We start from the raw sequence: 6,000 nt of genomic DNA on the forward strand, positions 1-6,000 counted from the left end.
ATCCACCACCATGTCCACCACCACCACATCCACCACATCCACAATCACCACCTCCACCACCACCACATTCACCACATCCACCACCACTACATCCACCACCAATACGTACACCACCACCATGTCCACCACCACCATGTCCACCACCACACCCACCTCCACCACCACCACCACATCCACCACCACGTCCATCACCACCACATCCACCACCATTACTTCCACCACCACCACATCCACCACCACGTCCACCACCATCACACCCACCTCCACCATCACCACCACATCCACCACCACGTCCACCACCACCACATACACCACCACCACACCCAGCACCACATCCACCACCACCATGCCCAAAACCACCACCACTATGTTCACAACCACCACATCCACCACCACTACGTCCACCACCCACCACCACCACCATGTCCACCACTACTACCACCACCACCTCCTCCACCACCACATCCACCACCACCACATCCACCACCACATCCACCACCACCATCATATCCACCACCACCAAATCCACCACCACCACGTCCACAACCACCACCACATCCACCACCACTAAGTGCGCTGCACTTTTAACTCGCCTTTATCATATTTAGTTTATTCAGTTTGCTGTATTTGCTGATTTTAACGTAGCGCCCCTGTGTGGCTCAAGTCCCCTTACCTGCATTTAAATTGAGGAACTGTCACCGCTGTTTGGCGGGTCCGGGTCCCGGGGTGGATAACTGTGGGCGCCATTTTGGATTGGGTGAGTTCTACTTCCTGTGGGCGCCATCTTGGAGCGTCCCCACGCTCGTGATGTACTTTGAGACGCCTATTTAAGGCGGACTTTTACACCTCTTTCCTTGATCATCTGCTGCATTCTGCGCAGGTCGCGCTGCTAGTGCGCTGCACTTTTAACTCGCCTTTATCATATTTAGTTTATTCAGTTTGCTGTATTTGCTGATTTTAACGTAGCGCCCCTGTGTGGCTCAAGTCCCCTTACCTGCATTTAAATTGAGGAACTGTCACCGCTGTTTGGCGGGTCCGGGTCCCGGGGTGGATAACTGTGGGCGCCATTTTGGATTGGGTGAGTTCTACTTCCTGTGGGCGCCATCTTGGAGCGTCCCCACGCTCGTGATGTACTTTGAGACGCCTATTTAAAGTCGTCCTCTCCCGCGCAGCGGGACGCGCAGTGGTGACGCCTGCGCTGTGCCGGAGTCGTGCCCGTCTGCGCTCGTCCGCGTCGAGGTAGCGGGTACGGGCACAGGACTCTGGCATCAGTCCTCTTTACACCATGGACTTTATCATGCCACTCAGGTACAATCGTACTGACCTCCTTACCTTAAGAGACGGTCACTCGGATTGTACTCATGCTCCGGTGTGCCCACTTGTGGGACCCTATGACTGTCCGTGTGGCAGGTTTTCGTTGGATCCCCCTAGTGGGGTGCGCTCCTCTGAAAGGTCTACCCTAGCTGCGCATACTGACATTTCCGGGCGAGCACTCAGTATATGGAGCCTTAATGTCAGATCATTGGTTAAGCACCATCAGTCCCTTCGCGATATGATCGACAAGGACTCACCGGATCTTATTTTTCTCACTGAGACGTGGTTACAGGACACCGACTCGGCCATAATAAATTTGGCCTTTCCTTCCACCTACACGGTCTTCACCCTGAACCGTACTACCAGGGGTGGAGGCATAGCTTTGGCAACAAAATCTTGCTTTCCGGCGGTCTGGCAAGCCCTTGATCTGCCGATGTGCGAAAGCGCCGCTTTCAAGGTCACTGTCAGCCATCAGTTCACTTTTAGTGGTCTGTTAATCTATCGCCCTCCAGGGAATGACACGGTCTTTAAGGCCGCTCTCGTTGACATGGTTAACTCCCTGGCTCCTAGATGTGCTAATTTTAACATCATTGGTGATCTGAATATACATCTTGATCAGACATCTTCTTTATCTATCAGCTCTTTGATAGCGGATCTGGAAGCCATGCAGTTGAACCAACTTGTCACTGCCCCTACCCACAGAGGAGGTCACATTCTCGACCCCTTTTTTACCACCTTGGACCGGGCTTTGGCATCTGACCCGATGGTGGTGGGCTGGACTGATCATCTATTGGTTAAAGTATCATGCCCTCTGGATGATCACCAATTTAAACCTGTGGACAGATTGACCTTCAAAAGAAATTGGCGTAAGCTTAAAATGGAGGAGTTTGTTAATATTCTCGAGGCACAGCCCTTGGGCAACCTGTCGAATGTTGAACAGGGATATGAACAGTTCTGTGCTTGGGTCCGTACTGCCCTCGATTCTCTTATACCAATGCGTTGGTCGAAATGTCATGCTAAAACCCGCAGTCCTTGGTATAATGAGTCCCTTGCTGAGCTCAAGAGAACTTGCCGACAAGCGGAGAGGGCGTGGAGGAAGTCTTTTGACCCCACACTGAAATCATTGTACTTTACCCAGCTTAAGAGCTATCACAGAGCTATCTGTCAAGCCCGGGCAGCATATTATGCGTTTGAGTTCTCCAACAGCCCTAACCCATCTAAATTAATTTTTAAGGTGCTTAAAGATCTGATGGGTAAACGGGCCACCTCGCTAGAAATCTGCACGGACTCTCATTGTGAAAGCTTGGCATCCTTTTTCGTGGAGAAGGTGCAGATAATCTACCGAGGGTTTATGCCAGCTGTGCCCGATGCTGAGCCCAGGCCTGTTAGGGTTCCAGATTGTGAACCTCTGTCCTCCTTGCCTGCTATGTCGGCTGAGGCATTTGACACCCTGAGCCTCAAAATTAAATCGGGCTCTCCTTTAGATCCTTTGAAGCCAGAGCTTATCACTCTCCTCCCGCCCCTGTGTCGTGAACCCATACTGGACCTGATTAATCTTTCACTTACGGAAGGCGTGGTTCCTGCTTCTTGGAAGCAAGCTGTGGTCAGCCCTATATTGAAGAAGCCTAGTCTAGACCCTCTGCTCCCTGAGAACTATCGCCCCATCTCCCTCCTGCCCTGGACCGCCAAGGTCACTGAGGCACATGTAAATTCCATCTTGTCTGCCCATCTCTCTCGTAATAATATTCTTGACGAGAGTCAGAATGGCTTTCGGGCACAACACAGCACCGAAACGGCTCTGCTCTTTATGAGCGAACATCTCCGTTCGGTGCTGGATGTGGGGCAGACAGCGGCGCTCCTTTTGTTAGATCTGAGCGCCGCATTTGATACTGTGTCTCATGGCATTTTGTTGCGGAGGTTGGAGGAAGTGGGACTTGAGGGCAAGGCTCTTCAATGGTTCCGCTCTTTCCTTTCGGACCGGTTTTTTAAAGTGGCCATTCCTCCTGGTCAGTCCTCGTTCCATCCTCTGGGGTTAGGAGTCCCTCAGGGTTCGGCGTTGAGCCCCACGCTGTTCAACTTGTATGTGAAACCGCTAGCTGCCGTAGTTAGACAATCTGGCTTAACCATGACATCTTATGCCGATGACACGCAGCTAGCGGTGACACTCAGTGGGGACCCTGAGGTGACTGCCCCCAGGTTTCGCGCAGGGCTTCTTGCCGTGGCGGACTGGATGCGTATTAACTGTTTACAGTTAAACGCCAAGAAAACCGAAGTCCTGATTTTAGGAAAGCAAGCGGATTCGTGGGGAGATCAATGGTGGCCTCCTGAGCTGGGGGTGACTCCCATTCCAGCGGCCGAAGTGAAGAACTTGGGGGTCTGGCTGGATTCCAACCTTTCTTTTACCAGCCATACTAAGAAGATCGCAGCCACCTGTTATGGGATTCTGCGAGGACTGAGACCGGTCCTTAAATTCTTCGACCCCCCTACTCGGCAACTGGTTGTCCAAGCCTCCATTCTTTCCCGGCTGGACTATGGGAGTGCTCTGTTACTCGGCGTTAATCAGGCTGAGGCGACTAGACTGCAGAGAGTACAGAATGCCGCTGCGCGGGCCATTGTAGGCCTCCCGAGACGGTGCTCTGTATCGGCAGTCCTGACCTCCCTGCATTGGCTGCCGGTCAGACAGAGAATCAAATTTAAGGCACTCTGTTTGACATTTAAGATCTTGAAACTCTCGTCTCCCCCCGCCTTGATGGGCCTTGTTTCCCCATATGTCCCCAGGCGGTCTCTCAGGTCGGAATCTCTCTACCTAGCGAACGTGCCTAGATTCAGATTGAGTAGGATAGGAGGTCGTTCTTTTTGTGTTATGGCGGCTGGACTATGGAACTCTCTTCCTGTCCATATCCGTGCCCTGAATAGCCTGACTCTTTTCAGACGGGCGATTAAGACCCATCTGTTCACCTCCGTTAATTAATTTCTTCTTCTCAGTGGCGATCTGTTATGTTGTGGTACTTGATCAGGCGCCAGGACGCCCCTTCGCTGGGGCAGCTGTGCGCTGAATAAAAGTTATTAACATAACATAACATAACACTACATCCATCCCCACTATGTCCACCACCACCATGTCCACCACCACCACGTCCACCACCAGCACACCCAGCACCACCACTATGTCCACCACCACTACCACCACCACCACCACATCCACCACCACCATGTCCACCACATCCACCACCACGTCCACCACCACCACACCCAGCACCACCACCGCCATGTCCACCACCACTATCCCCACCACCACATCCATCACCACCACATCCAACACCATCATATCCACCACATCCACCACCACGTCCACCATGTCCACCAACACCACGTCCACCACCACCAAGTCCATCACCACCACGTCCATCACCACCATGTCCACAACCATCATGTCCACCACCACCATGTCCTTCACCACCACGTCCATCACCACCATGTCCACAACCACCACATCAACCACCACGTCCACCACCACTAGGTCCACCACACTCACCACCACCACGTCCACCACCACACTCACCTCCACCACCACATCCAACTCCACCACACCCAGCACCACCATGTCCACCACCACCACATCCACCACCACCACATCCACCACCACCATGTCCACCACCACCATGTCCACCACATCCACCACCAATACGTCCACCACCCACCACCACCACATCCACCACCACCACATGCACCACCACCACGTCCACCACCACCACATCCACCACCACCACCACCATGTCCACCACCACCACCACCACATCCACCACCAATACGTCCACCACCACTACATCCACTACCACAATGTCCAGCACCACCATGTCCACCACTACCACTCACACATCAACCACCACGTCCACCACCACATCCACCACCACTAGGTCCACCACCACCACGTCCACCACCACACCCACCTCCACCACCACATCCAACTCCACCACACCCAGCACCAGCACCACCATGTCCACCACCACCATGTCCACCACATCCACCACCAACATGTCCACCACCCACCACCACCACATCCACCACCACCACATGCACCACCACCACGTCCACCACCACCACATCCACCACCACCACCACCATGTCCACCACCACCACATCCACCACCAATACGTCCACCACCACCAGGTCCACCACCACTACATCCACTACCACAATGTCCACCACCACCACATCCACCACTACATCCACCACCACTATGTACACTACCACCATGTCCACAACCACCACATCCACCACCACACCCACCTCCACCACCACCACCACATCCACCACCACGTCCACCACCACCACTAAGTCCACCTCCACCACATCCACCACCATCACACCCACCTCCACCATCACCACCACATCCACCACCACGTCCACCACCACCACATACACCACCACCACATCCACCACCACATCCACCACCACCACGTCCAGCACCACCACCACTGTTAGACCTGGCACCTTGGCGTGAGTTTCCCTTCCACTTTTTGCTGATGTGCCTCAGATGTTTTTGCTGGTGTCCACTGCTCAGGGCACTGCGCCACGGCCAATCCGTGCCGCAGTGCAAGTGCTCCCTATGTAAAGTGTACATGTGATTGATGTTCCTGATTGGTTAATTGGATTTACTGTCAGTCCCCAGTAAAGTGCACCAGG

This window comes from Lissotriton helveticus, chromosome 1_1 (assembly GCF_964261635.1).
Source record: "Lissotriton helveticus chromosome 1_1, aLisHel1.1, whole genome shotgun sequence".
In the NCBI taxonomy this organism is placed as follows: domain Eukaryota; kingdom Metazoa; phylum Chordata; class Amphibia; order Caudata; family Salamandridae; genus Lissotriton; species Lissotriton helveticus.